Genomic DNA, 18,984 nt, shown 5'->3' on the forward strand with positions numbered 1-18,984 from the left:
GAACAATTGGATTTAAAAAGATACTACCCGTGAGTAGAACAATTGGATTTTAAAGATACTATTTGAAAATAGAACAAATTGGAACTTTTAAAAGAAGAAGCTTTAATTCGGAATCGTAGCGGGGAGGCATAAACAGGAAGTCCGCCTTCCGCTTTTGTAGACAGAACAAAGCAAAGAGGCTGCAAGCTAGAGTCTTGGAGAGCCGACTGGAAAGGATTAAAATCTCAACTTCTAAAATAGAAAATAGAAAATAGGAGCAGGAGAAGAGGGGGGAGAAGTTTTGGACTATTTATACCTGCGAGAGAGAGGGAAGGAAATTAAAACTCCACTGCTCAGAACCTGGGAACGGGCTGCAAATTAGACAATAAGGCTGCCGTGTTTGGAATGCGCTCTGACTGTAAGCTGTGAAAAGAGAGACACATTGTGTCTAACTGTTTCTAATTTCTCCCTCTGATTTTAAAGGGGGGGGAGTAACGGAAAATTGAAACTAATTTTTTTTTTGAGTTATGCTTTAAAAGGAGATATTTTGGATAAATACAAGTATAGACTGCAACTGTTTCCCCCTAGAGGCAGTTGTGGAAACTGTAATAAGAACTGGACCAGGGGAATTTTCCATTAGAAAGATAAAACTGCCTGACTGTGGGATTGACCTTGGACTTTTTGAGTGTTATGGCAAATGGGAAAGAAAAAGTAGATTTATCAACAACGAGATCTGGGAAGCCTTGGCAATGAAGAGCGTCAGCATCCGGTCCTTCTGCCTCATCTGAAGCTGTACCAACTCAACCTAAACAAAGAGGAATGTCATCAGAAGAAGCTTTAGCGACGGTGCTAGGTAAGATAAATGAATCTTTGGAAAAACTCAGTAAAAAAGTAGATGAGACAAATGTAAAAGTCGATGCATCAAATGCCAAGGTGGATGCTGCAAATGCCAAAATTGATATAAATACAGAAAGTATAAATAGTCTGGGACAAAAGGTGAATACTAACATAGAAGCAATACAGAAACTGATACAGGATTCTGCCTCGACTCGTCAAATTGCAGAGGAAGCTAAGGAAAAAGTGGATGCTGTGGAAGTTAAAGTAACACAACTGGAAACAAAAAGAGTCCCAGATATACAGAGACAAGTTGAGGATAACAGGCTGATTCTTTCTATGATTGAGCTCAAGGAAAAACAGAGGAACTTGAGGATTAGAGCCGTACCCGAATTGGAGAAAGATAGAATTTCTTACGCAGGAATTCGCAGAGTTTTGGAAGTTGGATTTGGAACAAGGAGTGAAAATCGTGAGTGCCTTTAGGCTCGGAAGAGGAGGGAAGAAGAATAGAGTAAGAGACTGTTTGATTACCCTTCGATCCAAAGAAGAGAGAGATAAAATTTTGGGTTGGCACTTCCAGAAACCTTTGGGAATATTGCAGTCAAGAGTGGAAATATTTAAAGATATCCCGAAATATCTTTTGGACCTTAGGTCCAACTTTGGAGATTTGGTTGCTCTGCTGAGAAAGAATAGAATCATCTTTAGGTGGGAATTTCCGCAAGGCCTATCCTTTAGCTTTAAAGGAAGGAAAATAAAAATAAGATCAGTTGAAGATAAAGACAAATTTTTGAGCACCTACGAGGAGGATCTACAGAAGGGACTTGGAAAAGAACCAGGAGCATCGGACCAAGGATCACCACACAGAGAATTAGAGCAAAGAGCACTGGACAAAAGATCACCCATACTGGACTTAGCAAAGCTAAATTTTGGATTGGATTACCCAGCGAAAGGGATACCAGCACCACCATCAGAGCAAGAACAAGCACTGGGCGCAGTTGGAGGAGACTTAAAGTAACTACATCATGGCACTGCAAACATTAAGCTGGAATGTTAATGGGATGAACTCCCCTGAGAAAAGACGAAGAGTCTTTCATGTACTAAAAAAGGAACAATTGGACTTGATTTGCTTACAAGAAACACATGTGATAAGGCTACACAGGAAAATATTGGTAAATAAAAGATTGGGACAGGAATTTATTTCATCAGACAAAGTAAAAAAAAGAGGAGGAGTACTTTACGCAAAGGAGAGCCTATCACTGAAATTTCTTTTTAAAGATGATCAAGAAAGATTTGTGGCAATTGAAATCCAATCGCAAGGAGAGAAGTTTTTGATATTAGGTATCTACGCACCAAATGAGGGAAAATTGGAATTTTTTAAGAAGTTACATGAGACTCTGATGGACTATATGGACTATAATATGATTTTGATGGGGGATATGAATGGAGTGGTGTCTACAAACATGGATAAAGCACAGAGACAGGTAGTTACTAAGGATGGTAGATTGCCAAAGACTTTTTTCGATATGACGGACAATATGGACTTAGTTGATATTTGGAGAATTAAAAACCCTTTAGGAAGAGAGGGAACCTTCTTCTCTGAGGCCAAAATGACATGGACAAGAATTGACCAAATTTGGGTAACTAGAGGGCTGGTTCCAAAAACTAGAAAGGTGGAAATATGCCCTAAAATGTGCTCCGACCATAATGCTGTAAAGATGGAATTGAAACTAACACCAACTGGTTCCTTCAGATGGAGGATGAATGACACATTGTTTAGGAACGAAGAAGTGACTAAGAAGGCCCAAAAAACTTTGAGAGACTACTTTGAGATAAATATGAATACCACTGTAGAAAAAGAGTAATTTGGGACGCAAGTAAAGCGATCATGAAAGGATTTTTGATACAACAGAGTGCGATACAAAAGACGAGTCCAAAATGAGAAAAAAGATAAGATCTTGGAGAAAATAAATGAAGGAGAGAAGAAACTGAGAGTGAAGCCAAAATCACAGGAGATTCTGAAAGAGATAAAGTTATATCAAGTACAATATATGAAAATGATATATCAGGAAATAGAATGGAAAATTAAACAGATGAGACAAAAGACATTTGAATCGGCAAACAAATGTGGAAAACTACTGGCTTGGCAAATGAAAAAAAGACAGAAACTTAATACTATTACAAATTTGGAAGTAGAAGGGAAAAATATACAGAATCCAGTGGAGATTAGAAAGTGTTTCCAGAGGTATTTTAAACAATTATATACACAGGAAACTCAGAAACAAATGGATATAGACAGTTTTTTGAAAATAAATGGACTACAAAAAATCTCTCAAGAAAATAAGTTAAAGCTGAATTACAAAATAACGGAGCAAGAGATAGAAGGGGCCATCCAGAATATGCAATTGGGTAAATCCCCAGGACCGGACGGTCTGACTTCAAGATATTACAGAACTTTGAGAGAATGGATAATACAGCCTTTAAAGGAAGTGTGTAATGGAATATTGGAAGGGAAAAAGGCACCAGAGTCGTGGAAGGAAGCTTATATTATACTTATACCGAAAACAGAGTCTGAGAAGACACAGCTTAAGAATTACCGCCGCATATCTTTGCTTAATGTGGATTACAAAATCTTTGCAGACATTTTGGCTAAGAGATTAAAAAAGGTATTAGTAAAAGAAATTCATCAAGCTGGCTTTCTCCCGGGTAGACACTTGTTGGACAACACGAGGAATACAATTAACATTTTAGAAAAATTACAAGTGAATATTAACACTAAAGCAGTTTTGATATTTGTGGACGCGGAGAAAGCCTTTGATAATATTTCTTGGAGTTTTATGAAGAAAAACTTACAGGGGATGGGGGTTGGTCAAGGTTTTGAAAACGGTATAGGGGCAATCTATTCAGAACAAAAGGCTAAATTAATCATGAATAATGTAGTGATGAAAGAATTTAAGATAGAGAAAGGAACACAACAAGGTTGCACAATCTCTCCATTGCTTTTTATATCGGTCCTGGAGGTTCTTTTAAACATGATTAGAAGGGACCAAAGAGTTAAAGATATACAAGTTGGAGCTAAACAGTACAAACGAAAAGCATTTGCTGATGCTTTGGTATTGACATTACAGGAGCCAGAATCTAGTACCAAAAGAGTACTGGAATTGATTCAAGAATTTGGACAAGTAGCGGGATTCAAGTTGAATAAGATGAAAACCAAAGTCCTAGAGAAAAATTAAACAGTGATGGAGAGAGAAAGGTTCCAGAAGGAGACAGGGTTAACACTGGTTAAGAAAGTGAAATATTTAGGGGTTAACATGAGTGCTAAAAATGTGAATCTGTTTAAGGATAACTATGAAAAATGTTGGATGGAAGTGAAAAAGGATTTAGAAATATGATCAAACCTGAAGTTATCATTGCTAGGCCGAATTGCTGCGATAAAGATGAATGTATTGCCAAGGATGTTGTTTTTGTTTCAAACATTGCAAATATTAGATAAAATGGAGTGTTTCAAGAAGTGGCAGAGAGATATTTCTAGATTTGTCTGGCAGGGCAAGAAACCTCGAATTAAATTTAAGATATTAACTGATGTTAAGGAAAGAGGTGGATTTGCCCTGCCAGACTTAAAACTTTACTATGAATCAGCCGCTTTTTGCTGGCTGAGAGAATGGATGCTTCTTGAGAACACTGATGTGTTGGATTTAGAAGGTTTCAACAATGTTTTTGGGTGGCATGCATATTTGTGGTATGATAAGGTCAAAGCACATAAAACGTTTAAAAACCATATTGTCAGAAAAGCACTGTTTAATGTTTGGATAAGATATAAAGATCTGCTTGAGAATAAAACCCCAAGGTGGCTATCACCAATGGAAGCGAAGGCTCAGAAAAAGCTCAATATGGAGGCCAAATGGCCGAAATATTGGGAAATTTTGGAACAAGAGGGAGACAGATTAAAACTGCAGAGTTTTGAAAAATTAAAAAATAGAGTGCGAGATTGGCTCCATTATTACCAAATAATGGAGGTATACAATTTGGACAAAAAAGTTGGTTTCCAGGTGGAAAAATCAAAATTGGAAACAGAATTGTTAGATTCAAAAATTAAGAACTTGTCAAGAATGTATAACTTGCTGTTGAAATGGAACACTCAGGATGAAATGGTGAAATCAGCTATGATAAAATGGGTACAAGACGTTGGACATAGCATAATGATGGCTGACTGGGAACAGTTATGGACCACAGGTATGAAGTTTATGGCATGTAATGCCTTAAGAGAAAATATAATGAAAATGGTCTACAGGTGGTACATGACACAAGTCAAGCTTGTGAAAATTTATCATTTGCCTGATAATAAATGTTGGAAATGTAAAGAGACTGAAGGTACATTCTTTCACCTTTGGTGGACATGCCCAAGGATTAAGGCTTTCTGGGAGATGATTTATAATGAAATGAAAAAGGTATTTAAATATACCTTTCTGAAGAAACCAGAGGCCTTTCTCCTGGGCATGGTCGGCCAATTGGTGCCAAAGAAGGACAGAACTTTCTTTATGTATGCTACAACAGCATCAAGAATACTTATTGCAAAGTATTGGAAGACACAAGATCTACCCACTCTGGAAGAATGGCAGATGAAGGTGATGGACTATATGGAACTGGCGGAAATGACTGGCAGAATCCGAGACCAGGGAGAAGAGATGGTGGAGGAAGATTGGAAGAAATTTAAAGACTATTTACAAAAGTATTGTAAGTCAATGAATGTTAGAATGATGTTGGAATGAATTTATGTGACTCTAGCAGAAATGTAACAAAGATTTAAGAAAAATAGACTGTTAATTGGTGAAAGGAAGGAAAGTAAACTTATATTAGTATCAAGAAAAATTCTCAGGACAAAAATTTGAAAAGAGGGAAAGGATTTGCTGAAATGGATAATTGACTTAGAATACAAGAAAGGGAGGTGTGAGGAGGTCAGGGAAATAAGCTAATGAAAGGAAAGTAATGGGAAGATTTGTTGTATTGTTTCCTTTTCCTTTTCTTTTTTTCCCCTTCTTGATTCTTCTTTTTGCTTACTGATTTTTCCTTTTTCCTTTTTGTATTTTATTTTTTCTTGTTTAAAAGGATGTTTTTTTGATTTCTCTTTTTGTACTTTTAAAACTTTAATAAATATCTTATTAAAAAAAATTCTATCTGCCCAGAGGCAGCATGCATATAATAGCCTTCCTCCAATAGTACAAAAAGGTACACATTTGATCATCATCTTCCCTCCAATCAATTTTAAGTCTTGCAGACTCCCAGAGATGCAACAAGGTGATGGGTGTTCTCTACCAAATGTGGCCTTCCCCCATAAATCAAAAGGTGGGACAGAGCAAAGTTTCTGAAAAACGAAATACCAGACCCTCAGGGTGGAGAGGCAGAAGCTGCCTTCCACTCTGGGAAGATTTATGCTCTCCTGCAAGTTATTATTTCTGCAGCACCCAATATCATCCAGGAGTAACACAACAATGGGACACACACATGCCTACCTGAGCATCATAAAGAATACAAGATGAAAGGTGAAGGGGATTGGAAAGAGCGCCCTCTGCGACCCCATCGAAACCGGGCCCCTTGGTTTACTGAGGAGCTCCGGAAAATGAAGCGAAATCTCAGACGGCTAGAGCGAGTATGGCGACGGACTCGTGACGGAGCCTCAAGAACATCTTATAGGACGCTTATGAAAGCCTATGAGATGGCTATGAAAGCTGCTAAGAAATCTTACTTTGCAGCTTCCATTGCATCCGCTAGCTCTCACCCGGCACAACTTTTTAAAATAATTAGGTCAATAATGTCCTTAGGAGGACAACCACAATTTAAGCACAAATTCGACCCACAGCTGTGAGGCATTCGCGAGTTTTTTTGCAGAGAAAGTCCTGTTGCTCCGCCATGACCTCCCTGCCAATTTAGATACAGTGACTGAACTGGAGGCCCCTTGACTGACTTCAGGTCCAGTGTTGGACCATTTCGATCGGATACTCCCTACTGATGTGGATAGATTCCTCCAAGTTTGTAGGCCCACCACCTGTCTCCTTGATCCGTGCCCATCTTGGCTGATTAGGGAGTGTTCAGATGTTGCGCGGACCCCCCTGGTTGAAATTATCAATTTGTCCCTTGACACGGGGACATTCCCAGGGGAACTGAAGGAAGCAGTGGTGTGTCCACTCTTAAAAAAAACTTCATTAGATCCCTTATACCTATCCAATTACTGCCCAGTTTCAAATCTTCCATACCTGGGTAAGGTAATTGAGAGAGCGGTTGTTGAACAGCTTGGTATGTTTCTGGAGGAAACATCGGCATTAGATCCATTTCAGTCCGGTTTCCGTCCTGGTTTTGGGACGGAGATGGCTCTGGTTGCCCTAACAGATGATCTCCGTAGACAACTGGATCGAGGCGGGTCAGGACTGCTGATCCTTTTAGATTTGTCAGCAGCCTTTGACATGGTCGATCATGATCTTCTGGACCATCACCTCGCAGACGTGGGGATACAGGGCATAGCCCGTAACTGGTTGTGCTCTTTTATCTCTGGTCGGGGACAGAGGGTGGCACTAGGGAGGGAAATGTCGTCGTGCCACTCCTTGGTGTATGGAGTGCCGCAGGGCGCAATTCTCTCCCCGATGCTTTTTAACATCTTTATGCACCCCCTTGCCCAGATTATCCGGAGCTTTGGGCTGGGCTGTCACCAATATGCCGATGACACTCAGCTCTATCTGCTGATGGATGGCCACACTGACTCGGCCACGAACACACTGACCAGATGCTTGGAAGCTGTGGCTGGATGGTTTCGTGGGAGCCAATTGAAACTAAATCCTTCGAAGACAGAGGTCCTATGGCTAGGTCGGGATGGCATGGGGATGAGGGACCAACTCCCTTCTCTTGCGGGGGCCCAATTAGTACCATTGCCTTCCGTTAAGAGTTTGGGTGTAATCCCTGACGCCTCCCTTTCCATGGAAGCGCAAGTTACAGCAACAGCCAAGGCGACATTTTTCCACCTTCGCCGCATCAAGCAGTTGGTCCCTTACCTTTCCCGCCCCGACCTGGCCACAGTGATCCATGCGACGGTCATCTCCAGGCTTGACTACTGTAATTCGCTCTATGCGGGGCTGCCCTTGAAGCTGTCCCAGAAACTCCAGCGGGTACAGAATGCTGCAGCGAGGCTCCTCAAGGGGTCTCTGCCATGGGAGCATATTCACCCAGTGCTTTTCAAGCTGCACTGGCTCCCGGTGGAGTACAGGGTCAGATTTAAGGTGCTGCTTTTGACCTTTAAAGCCCTTCACGGCCTAGGACCCTTGTACCTACGGGACCGCCTCTCCCGGTATGCCCCATGGAGAGCCTCAAGGTCCATAAATAGCAACACCCTAGTGGTCCCAGGCCCTAAGGAAGTTAGACTGGCTTCAACCAGAGCCAGGGCCTTTTCAACTCTGGCTCCAGCTTGGTGGAACGCTCTGCCTCATGAGACCAGGGCCCTGCAGGATCTGATTTCTTTCCGCAGGGCCTGTAAGACAGAGTTGTTCCGCCTGGCCTTTGGCTTGGAGCCAATTTGATTCCCTCCCTCTCTTTTTTTTCCTTCCTTCTTTTCCTTCTCCTCCTGCGATGAGGCTACATTTTAATATTTTAATGTTCCATTATTTTAATGTTGTATTTTATTTTTGTTTTTAAGTTGTAATCATTCATCTTGTTTTTATTATTGCTTGTAAGCCGCTCTGAGCCCGGCCTTGGCTGGGGAGGGCGGGGTATAAATAAAAAAAATATTATTATTATTATTATTATTATTATTATTAAAGGAAAGAGGGAGACTCTGCCCAAACTGGGAAAATGGTGGAAAATGCAAACCGTTACAGAACTTCAGATATGCAAGGGAACTTGGAGGTCACCCAATCCAAAAGAAAGTCCTTTGTGCAATGCATAGTTAAACTATGGAATTCCCTCCCCCAGGAGACAGTGATGGGCACCCACTTGGATGGCTTTGTAGGAGGACCAGACAAATTCTTGGAGGGGGGGGCTATTGGTGGCTCCTAGCCAGGGTGGCCATGCTCTGCCTCCACAGCTGGAGGCAGAAATACTTCTGAATATGAGTTGCTGGAAGCCATGGGAGGGCGGAGGTGCTGGGTCTTCCTTGATGGTTTGCCAAAGACAGCTGTTTGCTCACCATGACTGCAGAATACTGGACCAGATGGACTGTTGGGGCCTGATCCACCAGGGCTCTTCTTGTGTTCTTATTGTTCAATGCACCACAATTTCCTTCCCCTCTGATTGTTTTTGAATGCATTTTCTTCTCTCTGGGGGAGAACACATGGGGGGGGGGGATTCTTCAGCACAACCCTAGACCCAGATTCTTGCTGATCATTTGCCATGGACTGGGTGGATGCAGAGGAGTAGAGTCAGCAGCTGGTGAACCCCCAAGGAATAAAGGCTCAGGACCCGGGGAGTGGTGGTGGGGTGACAGTGAGTGGCCGCAGGGAGAAGACGGGGGGGGGGGAGGTGTTGGAAGCAGAAAGAGGCTATGGCAGAGAGCAGAGCAGAATCAGAGACAGAAGTGGAGAGGCCAAGAAGCCGATATGAGACAGGCTGCTGAAGAAGCCAGGGAATTTCCTCTTCCTGCTGTGACCTGCTCCCCTCCCAGAACCCACAGAGGTATGAAGAGGGCAGAGCAGAGACAAACAAGGCATTGGAGTGTCAGACTGTTTGGGATGGACCCAGGGGAGGAGGAGACATAGAGAGCTGCAGGAAGGCAGGGACATCCCCACAACTGCCTCATAGGGGCAAGTTATACTGTGAAGAGGCCTGGGATGTGTTGTTTCTTTGAATACAGGGTTAACTTCACTGACACCTTGTGGGTTATTGCTGACTTACTCCCAATCCCCGCCTTAACACCATCACCTGTTAGAGGGGAACCTGGGGCAGATGCCAAGGGTGGGCACTGTCCAGGGTGCCAGCAGACACCCCAAAGTGCCACATATAGATTCCTGGACACAGAAAACCTTAAATGTTTTAATAGGTGCAACTTCATACACAAAAAGCCAGATCAGCTGATTCAAACTGAAAAAGGAATCCAGACCTAGGGATTGCTCTTGGGAGTGTCCCACATCATGCCTAGAAAATGCAACGTAGCAGAACTGCCACCCCCATCCCAAAAATGAGATAAAAGGTGCGAGATTTCCACAGCCCCAGCTCTGTGGTCAGAAGGCACAGCGGGGTTTATTTTGGGGAGGAGTTCATACGAGACTCAAAGAAAGCTCAACAAGTAACATTAATACCATCATAATACCAGCAGCGTAATAATCTTAAAAAGTGTCTAATGTGGGACAGATGTCTGTAACAGAAAGCATGATTCTGTGTCCCAGAGTTTCTATGCAATGTTACCTTTTCCCATCTGTCCTGTACGTAACTACTTTATGATTTAATATCGTTCAAAAAAGGAGGGTGGGGTGAAGAAGGAAGGTCAATAGGTTTGGAATTCCCAGACTTCTTGTGTGCAGTCCTGATGGTTCCCTGTTGCACAGACTACTGCACTCCTCAAAAACAAAAGCCCCCCTGGGAAGGATGGTAGAAACGCCCCCCCCCCAATTATTTCCTCCAGGGCACTGGATATCTGGCATTCTGTCCTGTGCCTTTTTGTGACTCATGTTCAATAAATAAAATTTTAATAAAACATGCCTCTGTGCTGGGATCCTCAAAGGAGGCAGTATTTACTTAAAAAGTTGTTAGAAGCAGGAGCAGGAAAAAGAGAGTCTTTGGCTCGGTTTGAATTTAAACCTTGTTAAAATGTATGAAGTATGTTGGAGTTCAAATTTTTTAAGTCTTCAAAGTGCTCCAGTACAAACAAAGTCTAACTCAGAAGATTTTCAGGATGGGGTGGGGTTCAAGGAGGGGGAATCACTGAAGTGCATTTTTTAAAAGGTGTTCTTTATTAACACAGTTCTGGGCTTGGAGCTTGACTGAGCAGCAGAAAGCACAGCAACTTTCAGAGTGCAGGAAGAGGAAAACGATCCCTAGGGGAAAAAAGGATTTTACTTTGACACCCGCCTCCCAACACATCCTCTGTCCAGTATCAGCACGAACTTCTCTGCTGGTTCTCATGCCCGGCATTTCCTGTCTACAATTTTCTCTCTCACTCTTGTGCGCATTTAATATATACTATAGAGAATGGCTGGGTGGTATGTATTAACTTCTTCTTCTTCTTTGTATGTATTAATTTCTAATTCATTTAATCATTCTGAAAGCTCACCTTGTTCACCTCTGTTTCTTTCTCTTTTATACCTGCCCCCCCCCCCTGTACTGCAGAACTTTTAATAGGAATCGGAAGGCCAGAGAACACCAGAGAAGGCCAGCTACACCCTTGGAAGCATAGCTGGAAAAGGTTTATGACAAAACTGGTTTTGAAAATGATGCTGTTAAAACACCTCCATCTTCTAATCCAAAGAGCAGAAGCCTGGGTTACTTAAGAGATTTCTGGCATTATGGACGGAGCTCAGTTATTTGTATCAGTGTTAAGAAATAACAAAACAAAACATCTATATATGTAATAAAACATATACACCGCTCAACTGTAAAAACAACAATAACAATGACAACAACTCAAAGAGGTTTACTTACAGAGATTTGTTTTGTGCTATAAGTCTGTTTCAACTTTGTGTGTCACTTAGAGGTCCTTTACTTGGAGGAAAAGTGGGTAAATAAATAAATAAATAAATAAATAAATAAATCTGGATAGGTTGGCCTGAACAAAATGTGTCTTTGGCAGGTGTAGAAAAGAGTACAGTGAAAGCACCTGCCTGACGTCAACAGGCAGGGAGTTCCAAAGTGTGGGTTCTGCCACACTAAAACATGCCAGAAAGAACACAGCTGCTAATTCCTTGAAGACTGAAGGGGCAAACCATAAGGACAAAGACAGGATGTGGAATTGGTGCACTAGAACAGTTTCCTTCAGATGTTGATGGAATACAACTAACATCATCCACGCAAAAGTGAAGGGTGATGGGAGTTGTAGTCCTCCCATGTTGGAAACCCCAGGTGGTCAAACCCTGAACTGGGTAATCCAATACCTTACACACAGTCAAGCCATTGGTCCAGTGTTGTCTGCAAATGTGGTGTTGCTTGTGGAGAATGGGAGTTGGGTGGCACCAAGTTGGCAAAGGCAAGTCTAAGCTGATTGGCAGCAATTCTCTTTCATATCAGGCAGGAGTCTCTCCCAGCCCTGCCTGGGGATGCCAGGGATTGAACCTGGAACCTTCTGCAGAGACCATGGGTAGACAAACTAAAGCCCTTCTCAATCCGGCCCGCGGACAGTCCGGAAAGCAGCGTGTTTTTACATGAGTAGACTGTGTCCTTTTATTTAAAACACATCCCTGGGTGATTTGTGAGGTATAGGAATTCGTTCAATTATTATTTTCCCCCCAAAAATAGTCCGGCCCCCAACAAGGTTTGGGGGACGGTGGACCAGCCCCCTGGTGAAAAAGTTTGCTGACCTCTGGCATAGACAATGTTACTGTTAGGTGGATTTTTGGCTGGTTGACTGACCGAATCCTATGTACTCCCATCTGGAGGGGGCCAGGTTGGGAGAGACTGGCATAAGTTGCATCCTTGTTAGAAGCATAGAATTGTAGAGTTGGAAGGGACCCTCCTGCAATGCAGGAATCTCAGCTCAAACATCCTGGACAGATGTCCATCCAAGCTCTGCTTATAAACCTCCAAGGAAGGAGAGCCCCCCCCCCTTCCATCCCACTCTCAAACAGCTCTTGCTGTCAGAAAGTTCTTACTGATGCAAATAGCAGCATTGGTTCTTCCTGAAAGGCAAGACTTTGCTACTGTTTCTCCTGGTTAGGTATAAATTCTCTCCCTCTCATGGGTTTGTTGGCTGATTAATGAGCCACAAGGTGGCCCAGGAATAACCCCTCTGACCTTGAGGGGAGGGAGAGAATGGAGGTGGGGGCAGGGAGGCTGGTCTGCTATCTTGACAGGTTGAAGGGCAAAATGAATTAACACCTTTCTTTTGTCTTGGAAATTGGGCTTGTTCTCAAACAAAAGTTGTGCTTTAAGGGATTACTTTTCTTGTTTTATGGCATTGTAATGGCCTGATCAGCGCTGCAGTGGGTGTGCTCTGGGTGGGGGTGACCAACACAAACAATGTTTTCTCTGCCTCAGCTTAAAGGTGGACTTCCATTGATACCCTGAACTATTTACAGCCTGTTCTAAATGTTTAAGTTTAGATTAGAAGAACAAAAAGTCACCCTGCTTGACATTCTACAAGGTCATGGAGAACAATAGGTCTCTGCTCTGAGCCTGCATGTCCAGGAAGCATGAACAGTGACTCTGATCTACAACCCTTGTTGGACTCCCAACTCCTATCAGCCAACAGGGTCAATGGCCGGTGGTGAAGAGAACTGTTGTCCAGTAAAACCTAGAACATCACAATTCCCCTGTAGAATTATAGGATGGTAGAGTTGAGAGGGATGACCCAAAGGGTCATCTAGCCCATGGCTGGGCAACCTAAGGCCTGGGGGCTGGATCCGGCCCAATCCCCTTCTCAATCCGGCCTGCAGACAGTCCAGGAATCAGCATGTTTTTACATGAGTAGAATGTGTCTTTTTATTTAAAATGCATCTCTGAATTATTTGTGGGGCATAGGAATTTGTTCATCCCCCTCCAAAAAAAATATAGCCCGGCCCTCCACAAGGAGTGAGGGACAATGGACCAGCCCCCAGCTGAAAAAAATCGCTGACTCCTGTTCTAGCCTAACCCCCTGGAATTCAGGAATCACCAGTGTCTGCAGAAGATTAACATGGGGGGACTTCATCAAAAGCCCTACTGAAATCAGGCATTTGCCTTTTCCACCAAGCTCAAAACTATCAAAAGAAAAGAAGTAAGATTTGTCCACCATGCCTTGTTTTTGAGAAGCCCTTGTTGGGTCTTAGTAATTGCAGCATCCTTTTCTAAGTGCTTGCAGCCTGACCATTTAATTATCTGTTCTAGGACCTTTACTGGTATTGACATGAAGCTGACCAGTCAGCAGTTACCTGGCTCTTCTTTTCCCCTCTTTTTGAAGATAGGGACAACATTTGCCAGTCTCCAGCCCGGAGGGACCTCACCTGTTCTCCCAGAATCCTGAAGGATTATAGACAGAGACTCTTGAGAAATTCATCTGCAAGATCCTTTGGCCCTGGAGATCTGAATGCACTTAAAATAGTTCCTATATTGGGCTGCAGCTCCCTCTCGGCATCATTTATTCGGTTATCACAAGGTCCGACTCTGTCACCCAACAGTATTTCTCCATCCCTCATCTACAAAGTGGACCACGTTAGAAATGATGTATTTGGTTGGCTCTTGTATGCTTTTTTTAAAACTGTAGTGAATAGCAACCACCAGTCACCAAATCCAGATCAGGATCAAAGCACTGGAACTCCTGAAGTCTCTCACCACTTGTGTGATGGGGGAGTCCAGCTTCCTCTTCTGACAGGGGCCACACAGATGCCTATGGGAAACCCGCAAGCAGGACCCAAGCACAAGAGCCCTCTCACCTCCCATGGCTTCTAGCAACTGGTCTTCGGAAGCAGTGCTGCCTACAACCGTCAAGGCAGAGCAGAGCTTTCATGGAGTGCACACAAACGCTGGCCAATCATTGCTGAACCCAACCAACAGTTTTATGGCAAGTTCCCCCAAGCTGCTGCCCTCTGGCTGTCAGTGGACTTCAACTCCCATCAGCTCTTCCTAGCAGAGCCTTTCTTTCTTTTTAAATAATATTTATTAAAGTTTTAAAGGTTACAAAAAGAAAAAGTAAAAACACCATATTAAACAAAAACAAAACAACACATCACAATAAGGAAAAAAAGAAAAAGAAAAAGAAGAAAACAGAAAAAATAAAATCCATTTAAAAAAACACAATGAACATTCCCATAATTTATCTTTCATTTGCTTGTTTCCTTGACCTCCTCACACCTCCCTTTTTTGTATTCTAGTTCGGTTAACTATTTCAGCAAATCCTTTCCATCTTTTCCAATTTTTGTCCTGTAATTTATATTAATATAATGTAACTTAACTTTCCCTCCTTTCACCAATTAACAGTCTGTTTTTTTCCTAATCCTTTATAACATTTCTGCTAAAACCACATAACTTCATTCCAACATCCTTCTAACACAGAGCCTTTCTTTCTTTTTCTTTCCTTCTTTCTTTCTTTCACGATCCCCTGCAGCCAAGGAAGATGGTCTTCCATGAAGACGGTTTTAACAGTGAGTTCATAAGTGACTGTGGAGGCCAATTCTGGATCCACACGTCCTTCCACAGTGGGGACATTGGTTTCCGGGCAGGAGTTGACCACGGTGTGGATTTGCCAAGCGTGCCTTCCTCCTAACACGTTTTTCCCTTGCATCCTGAGTTCAAGTGTCTTCAAAGCCCATGACACCTTTGGTAAAGGCTATTCTCCAATTGGAGCGCTCACAGGCCAGTGTTTCCCAGTTGTCAATGTTTATACTACTAAAAAAAAAAGTCTTTAAACCTCTTCTGTTGGCCACCAGCATTACACTTTCCATTTTTAAGTTTGGGCTGGTCCACGTGAATTCTACTTTCTAACTTACCCCACCTCCTCTTCTTCTTCTTCTTCTTCTTCTTCTTCTTCTACTACTACTACTACTAATACTACTACTAATACTAATACTATTTTTTAAAGGTCCATACACCTCCCTCTCCCCAAGCACTAGAAAGCCCCAAGAAAGGGCTGCAGCATGTACACAGAGGGTTGACACACACTTACAGAATCTGGAGCAAAGGAGAGAAAAGGCAACGGAGAAAACGCAAAAGCTTTCGGAGCTGTTTGACTTTGCAAAACATGTGTTAGCACTTATGCACACAGGAAGAGAGTTCATTCACACAGCGTGAAGAAACTTAAGCCTAAGATGTTACACCCTGTATTGGGGGAGCAGCCTGGGGCATGGAGGGAAGAGTGTAACCTTTTAAAGAGCCAAGAAAAAGGCAGAATTCCTTTTGCTGCTGTTGTTGTTATAGAAAAGATACCCAGTGGAATTCACATCATGAATGACAAGGACTTAGGGCAACAAGACTAGAGCCTTTAACCATCAGCCTTTGCCAAGCTGGTGCCTTGCACATGTTTTTGGGCTACAGCTCCCATCAGATGCTGTGGAAGCTCCTGATGGGAGCTGTAGTCAAAAACATATGGAGGGCACCAAGTTGGCGAAGGATGTTTTTTGGCTTTGGTTTTTAAAGCAGGGGCCTGTTGAGAAAACATGAATTTCACCATTGCTGGTGGATCTCATAACTGTCCTGTTTGTCCTTAAAAGTTTCCATATTTGTCTAGGGATGTGGGCGTGGGTGTGTGTAAATTCTCATAGCTACTTTCAGCTACTAGGGTGATCTTCTGAGGACCATGAAGATGGTGGAATGCAGCTGTCTACCACCCTCAGGCCTCCCGGTCCCTCTCCCAAAGGACTTTTTCTCTTGCAGTCCCGTATCCTTAGAACTGCCTCCTGGATCACCTCTACAATGCCACCTCTCATTCTTCCCCCACCCCACCCCACCAGCTTTCCACGAAGCCTTTGGAAAAGTCTCCACACCTTACAGCAGGGAGAGCTGTAGACCAACCTGGTTCCCTCAGATGTTGCTGGGCAACCAGTGTGGCCAAAGGTAACATGATGATGGGGGTGGGGATTTCTTTAACAGCTGGACGGTGCTCAGTTGGTCATCCCTGCCTGCAATGATCAAGCCCACGTGCATTTTACAAAAGTAAAGGCTCACTGGCTACACCATACATTTAAAGCAATGTGAGTCCACTTAAAACAGTCAGGGCTTCCCCCAAAGGATCCTGGGGGCTGCACTCTACTGACTTGCTGGGAGACCCCATCTCCCTCACAGAGCTACAATTCCCAGAGTTCCCTGGGAAGAGGGGTGAATTGTTAAACCACTCTGGGAATTGTAGCTCTGGGAAGGGAACAAGGGTTCTTCTTTTGGGTTCTAGCCAGCCAGCCATGCCCCACTTCCAAGTTACTCCATTCCATCCTCCTCTTTCCATCTTTCTTTTTCAGCTGACACGTGGCTACTGAGCATGCTCAGTCCTCATTCTGCTATTTTCTCTGTGGAGTGGAGGGTTGCCCCCTTAGGATTTTTAAAAGGGGTTTAACTCTCAAGGTTCTCCCTCTTATGTGCAGGTGAGGCTCTCTTGGCTCCATTTTTATCAACAGGTATCACCTGAGCTTGCTATTGGAAGAAGTGAGAACAGTAGTCTAAGTTATGGGGTGGGGCCTCTGTAACGAAACCCTAAAATTGCACCCCAGACTCTCTCCAATTACAGTGGTATCTCTGGTTACGTACTTAATTCGTTCCGGAGGCCTGTTCTTAACCTGAAGCACCACTTTAGCTAATGGGGCCTCCTGCTGCTGCTGCTGCGCGATTTCTGTTCTCATCCTGAAGCAAAGTTCTTAACCCGAGGTACTATTTCTGGGTTAGCGGAGTCTGTAACCTGAAGCATCTGTAACCCGAGGTACCACTGTACAGTGGTGCCCCGCAAGACGAATGCCTCGCAAGACGGAAAACTCGCTAGACGAAAGAGTTTTCCGTTTTGGAGGTGCTTCGCAAAACGAATTTCCTATGGGCTTGCTTCGCAAGACGAAAATGTCTTGCGAGTTCCTGTGGGGTTTTTTTCCCTCCCCCCCCCCTTTTCTAAGTTCTAAGCCGCTTATCTGCTTATCCGCTAAGCCGATAAGCCTCTAAAAGCCGCTAATAGCGCTAATCCGACAATGGGCTTGCTTCGCAAGACGAATAAACCGCTAGACGAAGAGACTCGCAGGACGGATTCTTTTCGTCTTGCGAGGCACCACTGTATAGCAAAATCACGGCTTCTACTTCAGCCTTCTGGAAACAGCTTGGTGTGGGGTGGGTGTCCGAAAATGGATAGGAAAAGGGTCTAGGCCTCCCCTATCAAAGGACCTGTTGCTTGTCCACTGTCACTATTTGTTCTGCCAGTGGTCGTTGCTCTTAACATTATCTGAATTCTTTGGTGCTGAATTTTCATGGTTATTTTTCAGCTATCTGGGCACCTTATTGAAAGGAATGAGAGAAATAAATAAGAGAGAAATAAATAAAGCATGTGGTGCTGGTGAGGGGAACCAGGCAGCATTGAAGTCGGAAATGATGTTAAATTTTAAACAATGAACAAGTAGTGTCAGGCTGGCTTATATCAATTAAGAACTAAAAGCACAAAGCACATCATCGTGGCTCTCCTGTGGGCACAACACAGATGGCTTTATGCACATGATTAAGAGGAACCAGAAACTAACTGAAGAGGGCTACAACTCCTTCCAGGATGGCGGCTAACAGATTGAGGTTGAATCCTGACAAGACAGAAGTACTGTTTTGGGGGGACAGGAGGCGGGCAGGTGTGGAGGATTCCCTGGTCCTGAATGGGGTAACTGTGCCCCGAAGGACCAGGTGCGCAGCCTGGGAGTCATTTTGGACTCACAGCTGTCCATGGAGGCACAGGTCAAATCTGTATCCAGGGCAGCTGTTTACCAGCTCCATCTGGTACGTAGGCTGAGACCCTATCTGCCTGCAGACTGTCTCGCCAGAGTGGTACATGCTCTGGTTATCTCCCGCTTGGACTACTGCAATGCGCTCTACGTGGGGCTACCTTTGAAGGTGACTCGGAAACTACAACTAATCCAGAATGCGGCAGCTAGACTGGTGACTGGGAGCGGCCGCCGAGACCATATAACACCGGTCTTGAAAGACCTACATTGGCTCCCAGTACGTTTCCGAGCACAATTCAAAGTGTTGGTGCTGACCTTTAAAGCCCTAAATGGCCTCGGTCCAGTATATCTGAAGGAGTGTCTCCTCCCCCATCGTTCTGCCCGGACACTGAGGTCCAGTTCCGAGGGCCTTCTGGCGGTTCCCTCACTGCGAGAGGCCAAGTTACAGGGAACCAGGCAGAGGGCCTTCTCGGTAGTGGCGCCCGCCCTGTGGAATGCCCTCCCATCAGATGTCAAAGCGATAAACAACTACCTGACATTCAGAAGACATCTGAAGGCAGCCCTGTTCAGGGAAGTTTTTAATATGTGACATTTTAGTGTATTTTTCATCTCTGTTGGAAGCCGCCCAGAGTGGCTGGGGAAACCCAGCCAGATGGGCGGGGTACAAATAATAAATTATTAT

At 43.7% G+C, this 18,984-nt stretch overlaps 1 protein-coding gene across 1 annotated transcript in view; it reads right to left on the minus strand.

The window, feature by feature from the left end:
- The window catches only part of GPC4 (glypican 4), a 102,010-nt gene that overhangs the window by 26,122 nt on the left and 56,904 nt on the right, over positions 1–18,984 (minus strand). The window lies entirely within an intron of this gene.

The sequence above is a fragment of the Podarcis gaigeae genome (assembly GCF_964106915.1).
Source record: "Podarcis gaigeae genome assembly, chromosome: Z".
NCBI classification, from domain to species: domain Eukaryota; kingdom Metazoa; phylum Chordata; class Lepidosauria; order Squamata; family Lacertidae; genus Podarcis; species Podarcis gaigeae.